Source organism: Chiloscyllium plagiosum, chromosome 12, assembly GCF_004010195.1.
Source record: "Chiloscyllium plagiosum isolate BGI_BamShark_2017 chromosome 12, ASM401019v2, whole genome shotgun sequence".
NCBI lineage: Eukaryota > Metazoa > Chordata > Chondrichthyes > Orectolobiformes > Hemiscylliidae > Chiloscyllium > Chiloscyllium plagiosum.
The window spans coordinates 20,451,612-20,466,723 of record NC_057721.1 but is presented as its reverse complement, the minus strand read 5'-3'; the positions used below and the strand labels follow the sequence as shown (position 1 = coordinate 20,466,723).

At 40.7% G+C, this 15,112-nt stretch overlaps 1 long non-coding RNA gene across 7 annotated transcripts in view; it reads left to right on the top strand.

Moving 5' to 3' along the window:
- LOC122555050 overlaps positions 1-15,112 on the top strand; it is a 30,350-nt gene that overhangs the window by 1,906 nt on the left and 13,332 nt on the right. The window contains exons 2-5 of one of the 7 annotated variants that reach the window (XR_006313144.1): positions 1,072-1,215; positions 7,721-8,100; positions 10,751-10,876; positions 13,611-13,706. This is a non-coding gene — a long non-coding RNA (uncharacterized LOC122555050). Of the gene's footprint in view, positions 1-1,071; positions 1,216-7,720; positions 8,101-10,750; positions 13,707-15,112 lie in introns of all 7 variants that reach the window. The other 6 variants (XR_006313141.1, XR_006313145.1, XR_006313142.1 and 3 more) reach the window with 6 other exon arrangements.

Sequence of the window (15,112 nt, the reverse complement as noted above, 5' to 3'; positions counted from 1 at the left end):
TTGCCCTTAGGTCTCTTTTATATCTTTCCCCTCTCACCCTAAACCTATGCCCTCTAGTTCTGGATTCCCCACCCTAGGGAAAAGACAATATCTATTTATCCTAACCATGCTCCTCATGATTTTATCAACCTCTATAAGGTCACTCATCAGCCTCTGTCACTCCAGCCCTAGCCTATTCAACCTCTCCCTATAGCTCAAATCCTCCAACCCTGGCAACATCCTTATAAATCTTTTCTGAACCCTTTCAAGTTTCACAAGATTTTTCTGATAGGAAGGAGACCAGATTTGCATGCAATATTCCAAACCAATGTCCTGTACAGCTGCAATGTTACCTCCCAACTTCTGTACTCAATACTCTGACCAATAAAGGAGAGCATACCAAACACTTCTTCACTATCCTATCTACCTGTGACTCCACTTTCAAGGAGATATGAACCTGCACTCCAAAGTCTCTTTGTTCACCAACACTCTCTAGGACCTTACCATTAAGTGTGTAAGTCCTGCTAAGATTTGCTTTCCCAGAGTGCAGCACCTCACATTTATCTAAATTAAACTCCATTTGCCACTTCTCAGCTCATTGGCCCATCTGATCAAGATCCCGTTATAATCTGAGGTAACCTTCTTCACTGTCCACTCCACCTCCAATTTTGGTGTCATCTGCAAACTTACTAACTATACCTCCTATGTTCACATCCAAATCATTTGTATAAATGAAATAAAGCAGTGGAGCCACTCTTGTGGCACTCCCCTGGTCAGAGGCTTCAAGCCTGAAAAATAACCCTCCAACATCACCTTCTGTCTTCTACCTTTGAGCCAGTTCTGTATCTAAATGGCTCATTCTCCTTGTATTCCGTGAGATCTAACCTTGCTAACCAGTCTCCCATGGGCAACCTTGTTGAACGCCTTACTGAAGTCTATATGGATCACAACTACCGCTCTGCCCTCATCAATTCTCTTTGTTACTTCTTCAATTATTTAATTCTCTTTTGAAACCTGTGTAAGATTGTATATTAGCGTATTAGTTCACTATTTTCAATTTTTTTGCATTGCTGACATCCTGGATCCCACTAGGAGCTGGGTGCAAGGGACAACATTGCATGTGGTCAAAGCTTCATCTTTATCCTTGTGCAATGTGCTCCTGGATGCAGGCTGATGGATAGCAGAGTGAAGCAACAGGGTTGCATAAAAGGAAGATTTTACTGTGTGCATCCACAGGTAATTAAGATCTAATGAAATATTTGCATATAAGAATGTCTTGAGTGTTTATTGCATGTATCTCTTTGGACCTTGCTTGGGTTCTTTGGGTTTTGTTCTTATTCTACGTCACCTAGTTAGTAGCCTCACCCTCATCCGCATTGTTGGAATAGGTTTTGTGGTCCACTATGTTACCATTTTTTAATGCCCTCCCTTCTGACAATCCAGGTTGTGCAGTGCACAACAGACCACCATGATTTTCTAGATCCTTGCTAGGTCATCTATCGGTGATCTACTAGAACAATCAAGATCCCTAATCACATCCTCAGGGAAACAAAGGTTTACTTGATGGCACCTCAACTTTCACTTGACAGATGTTGGATAACTCCGCTACATAGGCGAAAGTGAGTACTGCAGATGCTGGAGATTAGAGTCAAAAGTGTGGTGCTGGAAAAGCATAGCAGGTCAGGCAGCATCTGAGGAGCAGGAAAATTGGCATTTTGGGCAAAAGCCCTTCATCAGCCCATTCCTGGCTTTTGCCCAATACATTGATTTTCCTGGTTCTCGGATGCTGCCTGACCTACTGTGCTTTTCCAGCACCACACTCTTAACTCCACTACATTCCCATTGGTTCCCCACAGGCAGGAATAACCATGTCTTTAGTAGGTAGCCTTTTTCTCCAAGTTTCCACCCTTGGAAGAAAAGGGGGAGCAGAGCTGAGGCAACAAGTGCAAGTAAATTTGTGTGGTGGTTGCTTTCTGTGATTTTTAAAATTTGTCCATGAGGTGTAAGCATCACTGATCAGTCAATGTTTATTGCCTGTTCTTAATTGCCCCAGAGACGATGCTGATGCATTGCCTTCTTGAACTACTGCAGTCCATAGGCCACAGTGCTGTTAGAAAGGGAGTTCAATGATTTTGACCCAATATATTTCCAAGTCAGGTGGCTTGAAGGGAAACTTGCAAGAAGAGGTGATGTTCCCACATTTCTGCTGCCCTGGTCCTTCAGGGTGGAAATGTGTTTGTGGTTTGCTGTCTAAGGAGTCTTGGTAAATGTCTGCATTGCATCCTGTAGATACATAGTATACACAGCTGTTACGGAGTGGAGGAGTGTACTGCTGGAGGAGTGGATGTTTGTGGATGTGGTACCAATCAAACAAGCTGCTTTGTCCTGGATGGTGTAAAGTTTCTTGAGTGTTATAGGAACTACACCCATCCAGACATGTGGGGAATATTCCATCACACTCCTGATTTGCGGATAGTGCACATGATTGGGGAGCTAAAGTATGAGTTACTCATTGCAGAATTCTGGGCCTCTGACCTGTTGTTATAGCCACAGTATTTGTATGGTTAACTCAGTTCAGCTCTTGATCAATGGTAGCCCCCAGGATGTTGATGGCTGGAGATACAGCAATGATAGTACATTTGAATTTTAAGCACAGTGGTTAGATTCTCTATTATTGGACTTGGTCATTTCTTGCCATCCTGTGTGGAGCAAATGTTTCTTGTCACTTTTCAGCCAAGCATGGATATTGTCCAGGTATTACTGCACTTAAACATGAACGGCTTTGGTATCTAAGATGCTCAACATAATGCAACTATCAGTAAGCAACCCCACTTCAACCTCATAATGAAAGGAAACTCATTGATGAAGCTCAGGCAGCATCTGAGGAGCAGGAGTATTGACGTTTTGGGCATAACCCTTCATCATCCAGGATGCTGCCTGACCTCTGTGTTTTTCCAGCACCATAGACCTTCAAAGAACACAACCCTTTCCTTTGTGTTAGGTATTACTACAACCAGCAGAGAGTTTTCTCTCAGATTCCAGTTGGCTTAGTTAAGGGCTCCTTGATGCCATATTCAGTTTGATGTGGCCTCAACATCAAGGACATTCATCTGGTCTTCAGCTCTTCTGTCTATGTTTGGACTAAGGTTGTAATGAAGTCAGGAGCTGAGTGACTCTGGAAGAATTCAAACTGAGTGGCAGTAGGCAAGTTATTCCTTTGGAAGTGCCATTGATAGCACTGATAGTGATCCTTCCATCAGTTTGTTATGATCAAGAGTAGACTAATAGGATGGTCATTGGATGGGTTAGACTTGTCCTGCATTTTGTGTGCAGGATGTACCTGGGAAACATTTTGCATTGTTGGGTAGATGCCTATGTTCGAACTGTACTGGAATAGCTTGGCTCAGGATATTAGGAGACAGTGAGATCTGCAGATGCTGGAGATCAGAGTTGAGAGCGTGTAGCTGGAAAAGCGCAGCAGGCCAGAAGCATCCGAGGAGCAGGAAAATCGATGTGATAAATCCTGAAGCACTCCGGCTTTTCCAGCAACACACTCTTGGCTCCAGGATATTGCCCGTTCTAGACCAGAAGTTTCCAATGCAATTGCTAGAATGTTATCAATGCTTGTGCAGTATCCAGTGCTTTGAGCCATGTCCTCATATCTCGTAGAGTGAATTGAATTGTTTGTAGACGAGCATCAGTAATGCTGGGGAGTGCTGAAGGAGGCTGAGATAAATCATTGCCTCAGCAATCTGCTGAAAAATGGGTGCAAGTATTTCAGTCTTGTCTCTTACACTGATTTATGAGAGTTTTAGTTGAAATCTCCAGACCAGACGTGTTTGGACCTGAGTTTGTTATTTTGATGCAAAGAAAGTTTAAGCTCAGGTAAAAAAAAAAGCTACTGAACTCTCAAGATTGGAAATTGAAATAAACAGTTAAGTCAAACCTATAAATGTGACAGAGAAGGGCATTCTCCATAGTGCAGGAGTGTAATGGTGTTCAGATAAATGAAGTTATATTTTGCCATGCTCCAAAATCTTTGAAATTGTGTTACACGAGATAGGCATATTTCTAATCAGTAAGGGAATCAAGAATTATGGGATGTGATAGGAAAGTGGAGTTGAGAATTAACAGATCAGCCATGATCTCATTAAGTGATGGACCAGACTCAATGGCTAAATGCTCCAACATCTTATGGTCTGATATAAATAGTTTGGTTTGTTCTATTTACCTTAATTTTCTTTATGTAATAAACTGCTATTTTATCATCGAAACCAAATCTGAAGCACTGTATGCTTGTGTGGAAGTGGAAGATCACCTCATTAAATAAAAACAAAGTAGATGATTTATCAAATCAGATTTCAGTCTAGAATCTAACTAGTCCAATAGTACATTAGCCGGCATATTAACACCACCTAAGAAGGTGACGGCTTTGGACAAAGACCGAAGTTTAGTCTCTTGGAAAATGGAGTTGAAGCTGTAGACCAGCTGTGATCATATTGAATGATGGAGCAGGGTCAATGTGCGACACAATCAACACCTATTCCTAGTTTCTATGTTACTCTTATGTGGTGTTTCTTTGGGCTCACTTGTGGCACAATGGTGGTGTCCCTACCCCTGGACCAAGAGATCTGGGTTCAAGTCTTACCAGCTCCAGAGGTGTGTAATAACATTGCTGAATAGGTTTATTAGAATTTTTTTTTTTTAAAAATGTATTTCTCTGCGAATAAGAGGCTGTTTACATGTCTCTCTGCAGCCTTCTTGTGTGGTCGTCTGGAAATGCTGATTTCCCAGTGTTTGTGGCTAGACTTACCTCCTCTCTGGAGCAATGCTCCAAAGTCAGATTGAAGGAGACCCAAACAGTTGCTGCTTTGTGTGCAAAGCCTTTTGTGTTAAATACTTTCCCCCTCCATTCACCTGTTTCTTCCACTTAATTGCCATTTCTCAGTGGCAGAATGACAGCATGCCCCCATAACTCCTTCTTCACTTGCTGATTCATTTTCATTCCAACACCACACTGTCACAGCAGCTCCTAGAGACAGCCAATGCCGAACTTTTCCTTGCTTGCTGCCTCTTTGTACTAGCCAAAATTCTGAAGACTCATAGTTCCTGTAGGATATTGGTGATGTTTTAAAATGCTGCATAAAGTTGCTGTCAGTTGCTAGTTATCTGCCTTAATTGCCTTCCTAACCCATCATTGTGTGAAATCTGGCCTTCAGATTGGGCTTCCTTTGGTAAAATGTGGAAACAATATGGTGATATTGGACTTCGGGTCCATCAACCAGCCATCTGTCACCTTTGTACCATTCCAAAAGGCTCCATAAAATTCAGGCTGTCCTATCAGGCAGCTCATGTCCTCAATGAGACTGCAATTTCAGAAGATTATTTTCAGACCGAAAGTTATTACAGAACTACCTCTCAGTCACAATATGAAACAAAAATACTTTTTCCAGTTACCAAGGAAGCTAACAATAGCATTGTCTGAACCTTCTGGTTCTTTCCTGGTTAAATCTGAGTTGCATCTTGCGTTTTAGAGGGGTTTTCGCAATGGAATTTAGCACTCACCTGTGTCTCACCAAACTTGTCTCATTAACTAAATATCTCTACGGCAACCCTCTCACCTGATTCTAACCCCATCTTATCATGTGTCAAAAACCTCACCACTGCCAGTATATCCCAGATTGATCAACACACCAGACACCAGTGACATCTTTAAAAGGTCATTATGCACCAAGACAAGCACCGCCAGTCCAGAGCTGCCCTACACAGTTCCTGACATTCACCCCAGAAATGGCAGCTTAGGGAAATTTGGCCTTGAGGGCAGAGGCCTGGAGGTTGTGCTGGACAGGATGGTGAACAGCCCAAGATGCAGCCTGGTTCAGTCCATGAGCTGGGTGCATACCCCTGACTGCACAGTATACTTGCAGTGACATTACAATGATAGTTGGAAAGGTGCAACATTAAAGTGCAGAAACTGTAGGCACACTGGAGACGAGGCATGAGGGTTTTCAGAGGCTGGCATACATCAGATGCCAATTCCAGGTATGTGGAGTGCACATGGCCAGTGCCCTTGGGACATGCCTGAGATTTTGGTGCCTGGTGTTCAACACTGAAGGCAGCTGGAGCATGAAGCAAGCCAAAGTCATCAGTTTTACTTTCATGTCAAGAACTCTCAGTCAAAAGTTGGTGGGTGCATTTGATAATATAGCAAGCTGAATATCAATGAGGAAAGATTGGCTATTAATAAGGTCCTTAACAAACAATAATCCCCTGAATAGGAAACTCACTGATGCCCAATGAGAAACTTATCTCCTACCCAGCAGATGCAGAAAAGGTGCAATGAGTTGCTCCCAATGTCAAGGTCATGCTAAATGTCTGACATGGTTCTGTCACAATTCTCAACACATCACTCATTAATAATGTCTTAAATGAGACCTATGAATTGCATTTTGTAACAAACAGAATTTATCATCATCAAAATGATAAAACTGATAAATTGATAAATCAAAATAGTTTATCATCAAAACAGAACTCATTCCATAAAGAAGCAACAATTGATTAACATACATGGTCAGTAATATAGAAGCATAAAGGCTTATACCTGTAAACATCCACAAAACACACATATGAAGAAAGAAAGAAAATATTTCCTTGTAGAGATTGGCTTTCTCAAAGAAAGAACATATGAACAAGAAAGAAGAGTAGCCCTTTCAGCCTCCTCTGCCCTTCAGTAAAATTATCGCTGATCTGATTTTAAACTCAACTCTATATTCCTGCATAGCCCTTGTAATCTTGCAGGCCCTTTTAATCAATATGAACAAAAACACATACATAAATTGCTGGAAAACTCATGAGGTCTGGTAGCCTCTATGGAGAGAAATCAGAGTTAACATTTCGGTCCAATGACCCTTCTACAGAACTGGATCGGAAACATTAACTCTGCTTTCTCTCCATAGATGCTGCCAGACCTGCTGAGCTTTTCCAGCAATTTCTGTTTTTTATTTTTGTCTGTGATTTCCAGCATTACAGTTCTTTCAGTTTTTTGGTAATCGATATAACTCTTCTTCTATATGATGCTACCTGAAGTGTTCATATCACACTTAAAATGTTAGCTCTGTTTCTCTCTCCACAGGTATTGCTAGGCCTGTAGTGAAATGTGAACACTTTGGCCAGTGGGTTATTCCTGAAGGCAACATGATAAACACATAGGTATTTATGACACAGACAGTGACTATTCAGCTAATTGTGTCCACACAGTCAACTAAACTCAAATACCATTTCCAGCTGTTGAGCCATAGACCAGGACACTATGGCAATGCAAGTGAATACCTAACTGCTGCTTCAATATTACAAAGGTTTCTGATTCAACCATGCTTTCAGGAAGTAAGTTCCAGTCTTCCACAACACTCTGTGTGAAAAACAATTCTCCACAAATCTCCCATTAGCTTTCTACCTCTTACTTTAAGTCAATGTTCCATGGTTATTGGTCCCATTACTAATGGAACAAAGTGAAAATAATACCCCTCAGTCTTATACATCTCTCAACCTTCATTGCTCAAAATATAAAGCCAGTATCTTTTTATTTTTCTGTATTTTTGATCGTGGACTGAAATGGGAAAAGGATTTTTCTTAAAAAAAAGGATGTGGAAGGGATTGTTGAAATGTTTAAAAAGCAAGTGACTAGCACTTACTTTACATGCTATTTACACTGCTTCTTATTCAAGCATTGGGGGATGTTTAGTTGCAGATGAACTGGCACCATGCAGTGTACTAAATGAGATTCGGCAAGCAACAAGTAGTTGATCGGTCTCTGGAGTGATGAACAGTTGTCGATGACACAGACCTTCTGCCTGCCAACAACTATGTGATTGATTCCCAGGTAGCTGATCAGATTCTAGGTGTAAACAAAATGGCAAGAAGCCTTCGGACCAACATCCCCTTTAGGCTGCATAGCTGCACATACATGCAACTGCTCCAAGGTGCCATGCACAGTGACAGGCTTTGGCATGCCGATCATTGTACTGACTTTCAATTCTAGAAACTGCTGACACGCATGAGCCTCAGAGCTCCACACAACTAGAAAGAAGATTAAAGGAAACTCTGCTTGAGACCTCCAAAAGGGTAAGTGGTGTCTTTTTTCTGCTATGAGAAACACCTACAGCCTGAAAAAAGCCCAATTATTTTGCCTCATCAGTTGCTGTGAGCTATAGTTTTAAACCAATAACTCCGAGATTTTATAAGTTGCGAATCAGTTGCTTTGTGCTTTCTGCAAGCCAGTGAAAGTGCCTGGAGAAGAGGCATCGAGAAGCAACAATTGCAGGCAAGTCAAAAAGGTGATCTCAGCTAGCCCTGTGGACAAGGATCATTGAATGGCCTTCCCTTTTTTTGCTCCACCTGTAACACCAACTTTTTTGTGTCTGTCTACATGTGTGTAGACATTGTTTTATAAGTGGGCTAAAATCTTAATCATGTCAACAATTCATAATTGCATACTTGTAGGTAGAACGTCTATATTCATAATTAGTAGTCATTTGTGTTTAGTACAGAAACCTGATCCATCATTCCATGATTCTAAAAGACAAGAAATTGGGGAATCTTATGTACTTTGATAAAATCTTCATCTTATGTGGCCACTTTGGGAATAGTGGTTCTTGATTTTCGGAGTATTAACCCAGTGAAGCATGACAGAAAGAAAGCAATTTATTCTAAGCAAAGTTTTCCTACAACTCAGCTTGTTATTAGCAAGCTTTCTTCTAACTGAACCAGTGAAACAAGAACCTCTCTAAGCTAGCCAATATTCAATACAGCCCTATTCGGGTCTACAACAAAGCAGTCTTATCATTTACAAGAAACTTAGTTTAAAAAGCCCTGAATATCCACAGTGAATTTTCAATGATCTCTTTTAAAGAAACCACACCAGCTATTTCTACTATCCGTGAATTCCTCCATTATCAACAACTTGGCCAGAAACCATTCGCCAGAAACTCAGCTGGACTCATCACATTCACACAGTAGCTGTCAAAGCAGGTCAGAAGCTGGAATACCGCAGCAAGTTACTCAACTCCTGACTGCCAAAGACAAAGCCTGTCTGTCATCTATAAGGCACAGGTCAGGATTGTGATGGAATACTCTCCACTTGCCTGGATGGGTGCAGCTCCAACAACACTCAAGACGCTTGACACCATCCAGGACAAATTAGCTTGATTGATTGGCACCACATCCACAAACATCCACTAACTCCACCATTGATGCTCAGTAGCAGCAGTGTGTACAACCTACAAGAAGTATAGTGGAAATTTACCAAAGATCCTTAGACAGAACCTTCCAAGCCCATGACCACATCCATTTTGAAGGAAAAGGCAGCAGATACGTCACCAAGTTCCCCTCCAAGCTATTCACCATCCTGACTTGGAAATAAATCACTGTTCCCTCACTGTTGCTGGGACAAAATCCTGGAATTCCCTCCCTAAGGGTATTGTGAATCAACCTGCAGCATATGAACTGCAGCAGTTCAAGAAGGCAACTTTTTCAAGGGCAACTAGAGACAAATAAATGCTGGCCAGCCAGCCATGCCCACAACCCATGAATGAATAATTAACGTTCTCCAAGGAATATTAAAAAGACAACATTTTCTATTGACTTCTACCCTTGGAAAATTGAAACACATTTTAAATGTGTTTCATTGTAAAATATTGACAAAATAATTTTTAAAAAAATATTAAGACATTTGGCCTTTGCATGTAAAATATACAAATATTTATATTGCCTACTTAGTACATAGACAATTCAACAAGGTTACATTCTTGACAGAGCTTTGGCAATTAATTTTATCCCTAACATGAGAACAATGTTTAAAAGACAGGGTTGTAATAACAAACACCATAAAAATAATCTGACATCTTGGTTGTTGGAGTTTTCAGTAAATTCTAGGGTTTGTGATTAGTATATGTCAACATCTGTCCATAGCCATGATAGACATATACTTCAACATGAGTTGAAACTTTATTGCTGGAACAGCACAGCAGGTCAGGCAGCATCCAGGGAACAGGAGATTCGACGTTTCGGGCACAGGCCCTTCTTCAGGAATGGCCATTCCTGAAGAAGGGCCTGTGCCCGAAACGTCGAATCTCCTGTTCCCTGGATGCTGCCTGACCTGCTGTGCTGTTCCAGCAATAAAGTTTCAACTTTGATCTCCAGCATCTGCAGACCTCACTTTCTCCTCATATACTTCAACATGTTCAAGACGCAGTATTAATACCAGAGTTTCTTTTTCTACTATAGAGTATTTCTTTATAATTAGTTTCCAAGAAAAGTAACTGGTGGCTGCTATATGCCCAACCTCTCTTCTTGTAATAAAACCATACACATTCTCAAAACCCTAGTGTCAAATACTATGTTGGAGGACTTCATAAAATACGGATTGATTGACTGAAATGACTTTCAGCTTTTCACAAGTTGCCTGGTATAACCCTGACCACAGTACCCTGGCTTACATTTGGAGCAAATCCTTCAGTGGAGCAGCTCTAGCGCTGGAATTTTATACAAAATGACTTAAAGCGCTGCTTCCATTACCTTGTGAGGAAGAGAACTCCAAAGAAGATCCTCTGTGAGGAAACAAAATCTCCTTACCCTTGTCTGAAGTTGGACCTCACCCTTTATAAGGATTTCACTTTTACTACTGACCATCATCCACATTATTTATTGCACTTTATAAGGATTTCACTTTTACTACTGACCATCATCCACATTATTTATTTATCTTAATATTTAGATAACCAGTACACTTATATAAAGCACAATAAATGGAAGGGTTGTGAAGAACCCAAAACTTCAGAAGGATTTAAGTGACCCTTGATTTCTGAGCAGAGTTAACTTGTGGCTCCAAATTTGGCTGAAGGTAATAAAAATTTTTTTGTATTGGATTCTGCTGCAGCACAACTTTGAGTCAAGAGTTCCAGTAATTACAATGGCCCACAAACTTCCCACTGAAAATTCCCAAGTCCATTACCAGGATATAGCTATGAGTGGATGTATATAATGTCTTCATTAATATAAAGACCTATTTAACACCTTCTTAGGCCTCAGGAGTATCAAAACTTTTCACATAATTTACCTTAAAAATATAATTTTGTTGGTCAGGCAGACATACCAAACAAGTTGCATGCAAGAAGATCCCAGAAATAGCAATGAACTTAATAGCTTTTGAATCTGTTTTTTGTCATTTGTTTTTAGGGAAGTAAATTGGTCCACTCTTCGAATAGTGCAATGGATCTTGATTGCCTACCCAGATAGGCAGACAAGACTTTGGTTTAATGTCTCTTCTAAAGGTCAAGAAATTAAACTGTGATCCTACCTTACTGTTCAATTAACAGGTTACAAAAGTGCCCAATTTTACAAATTGAAACCTTGCCAGTTTGTACTGGAGATGAGGTGGAAATGTTCCCATTTGTTCTAGCACCAGTGTTAACAGCTGAACTTTCTAACACAAAGCCATGTTGTTGATTATTTTTTGGGCCAGTGATAGGATATTTTTTCATGAAAATATTGCTGTTAAGACTTGCCCATTGTGTGAACAATAACAAATCTCTGTGCCTGCTAGCTCGAATTACAATTCAAACATTCTTCGTCATGGTACACTTTTAACAGCAGTGACAGTAAAGAAAGTGCAAATTTAAATATTCTTCCCAGTTAACAAATATAAATGTATACCTGAGTGGCAATTGTCTAACCAAACACTTTTTAACAAGTATCAAATGGTCCAAAAGTATCAAAAATGCCTTCACTGTCAATTTCCCCTTAAAAAGTTTTTGATAGTTCCTCCTAAATTTTGTGATCAGCTGAAAGTTTAGTCAGAAGGTTGCAGCCATGCCTTTGGTCTGCTGGCCATGCAATTATTTCTGGTGTTAGTCACTTTTTACGATATGAATGAACTCCTTTACTGAGTCTGAAGTCAGAAATCAGGATTTAAAGGCTTGCAGCAGCTTAAAGGGCAGACATGGTTTGGATATTGACCAGCTTCTTCAGAGAAACGAGGAAGGGAGGTTCATATACTTGGTCAGGTAGAGCACAATATGGGGGGGGCGGGGTGAGTTAGAAAGGAGCAGGATAATTACCTTCTGCCTGCAATTTCAATTGGAGAACAACACCAAAATATATAGTTAGAACATGATGAAATTGAGAATTTGATTGTCATATATCCATAGGTCTGAGTGGAAAACTGACTACAAGTTTGATGATAGGCCGAAGCCAGGTGGAGAATCAATTTATTACTACTAATTGGCTTTTTTTTTCTCCATCCCTCAAATGAAGTATACGCTCCTTCTCTATATGTTTGGACTCTCCCCTTCTTTCCAAAAAAGTTGACCGCCCCAGAACACTCCTTTACTTGGGACCAGGCAACAACCCCTGAAGCAAAATCAGAAATTGCTGGAGAAACTCATCAGGTCTGGCAGCATCTGAGGAGAGAAAGCAGAGTTAATGGTTCAGGTCAAGTGAGCATTCTTCAGAACTAGATAGTAGCTAGGAAAAGGTGGAATATGTGCTAAAGACATGATGGGCGTGAGACACAGTAAACAATAGGTGGAAACAGAGCCGAGACGGAAAGAAAGACAGGCAAATGAAGACTAGATAATAGTAAGCCAGAGAGAGACAAAAAAACTGATACTGACAAGACCTGGAGTGTGGGTGTAGAAAAAGGACGAAAGGTTGCTAACGCCCTAAAATTATTATTCAATTTTGAGTCCTGAAAGCTGCAAGGTCCCCAAGTGAAAAATGAGGTGCTGTTTTTCCAGCGTGTGCTAAGTTTCACTGGAGCACTGCAGCAGACCCACTACAGAGATGCTGCCCAGGGAACACAATGGGGTGTTGAAGTAACGTAGGTGTTCTGCCAAGTGGCCACACGGTCTGCATTTCATCTCCTCTGTGTAGATGAGACCACACTGTGAGCAGTGAACACCATAGACTCGATTAAGTAAAGTGCACGTAATCACTGCTTCCCCTCAAAGGTTTGTCTGGAGCCTTTGATAGTGAGGAGGGAGGAAATAAATGGGCAGGTATTACACATTCTGTGATTTTATTTTATTAACATCTATGACAGCACTGATTTTGAGGGATGGGTAACTGTTTTCTGAGATTTCCTGGACAATTTTGATTTTGAAAGTGGCCAAAGGCTTGTTAATGAGTTCCAGATATCAATGGAAGCTGGACTTCCTGCTGTTGCTCCTTGATGAGCTATCTGTTTACATGGCTGTTCTTCAGCCTGGGGTTTGTAAGCAAGGACAGTTGCATATGTCTTGAAAGGGGCCTCTGAAATGGGATCTCAGTGCAAAAAAATTTTTGAAGCACTGACTTAGGGCCCCAGTCTGCAAGCCAGGATCATTTGAAAATCTCATTGTTCAGCAACACTCCCCAGGACCTTACTCTGTAAAAGCAATTCCTGGACAATTACTGCAAAAGGTTTTGATAACAAGCATAATGGGGTAAAAATATGAGAAACTTGGTGAAACTGCACAGTCCTCTCATACTGCTGTTAGTTGCCAATATGAAGGAGATTTAATCACTTGCTTGAGCAAACAAAGCAATTATTCACTTGCTTTGAATAACTATATTCACCTGTTTACCTTATGTTACAGACGTTTCCAGTGGTAACAGGTAATCAATTTGCAGCATAAAGGCTAAGGGCCACTGTTACCTTGACAGTAAGTGCCTATGTAAGTGTTTGACTGCAGGTAAGTTTGGATTATGCAACTCAAGACTGTAACTGCACTCCTTGTAAAGCAAAACTGCCACAGAACCAAACTACTGATAATTGGGAATATGTACAGCTGTACCTGAAAACTCTCTTGTGGTGAAACAATCTGGTTGGTGCAGCCCAGCATCTCTTTGTTGGTTATCTCATAGAGTCATAGAGAAGTACAGCATGGAAACAGACCTTTCAGTTCAACTCAACCATGCTGACCAGACATCCTAACCTAATCTAGTCCAATTTGCCAACACTTGGCCCATATCCCTCTAAGTTCTTCCTACTCATATACCCATCCAAATGCCTTTTAAATGTGGAATTGTACCAGTCTCCACCACTTCCTCTGACAGCTCATTCCATACAAGCATCACCCTCTGCATGAAAAAGTTGCCCTTAGGTCCCTTTTCATTTTTGCCCTTCCCACCTAAACCTATGCCCTCTAATTCTGGACTCCCCTTCCGCAGGGAAAAGATCTTGTCTATTTACCCTCTCCATGCCCCTCGTGATTTTATAAACTTCTATAAGGTCACCCCTCAACCTCCAGCGCTCCAGGGAATACAGCCCCAGCCTATTCAGCCTCTCCCATAGCTCAAATCCTCCAATTCTGGCAACATCCAAGTAAATCTTTCCTGAACCCTTTCAAGTTTCACAACATACTTCTGATAGGAGGGAGACCAGAATTGCACACAATATTCCAAAAGTGGCCTAACCAATGCCCTGTACAGCAGCAACATGACCTCCCAACTCCTATTCCCGATGTTCTGACCAATAAAGAAAAGCATATCAAATGCCTTCTTCACTATCCTATTTACCTGTGACTCCACTTTCAAGAAACTATGAACCAGGACTCCAATGTCTCTTTGTTCAGGAACACTCCCTAGGGCCTTACTCTGTAAAAACAATTGCTGCAAAAGTTTTGATAACAAGCACAACAGGGTAAAAGTATGAGAAACGGGAAACATTCCCTATATTCCTACCAATCTTGTCATATGATTCATTAAATCTATTTCTATAATGCACTCCTTGTAGGATTTAATATTGACAGGTAAATGCAATTGTGCTATACACACCTGAATGCCGGAAAATTGTGACAGAATTGGTGTCATTTTAACCTTGTTGCAACATACCTAATCACAAACTGGCAAGCACTTCTGGTGCCTTGTAAGAACAGAAAATTGGACACAAAACTGAAGATACAGAGATTCAATGTCACTAACCTAGTTCTAGTTCCAATTGATTAGGCCCAATTTACACACATTTATTATGATATACATATATTATGTTACAATATATATTAAATAAATTACTTGTAAAGGTCATGTCACCCCAAGTTTTATTAAAATTATCGGTAACTGTACAGTTATTTCAAATGATACAGTAACCATTGGAGAC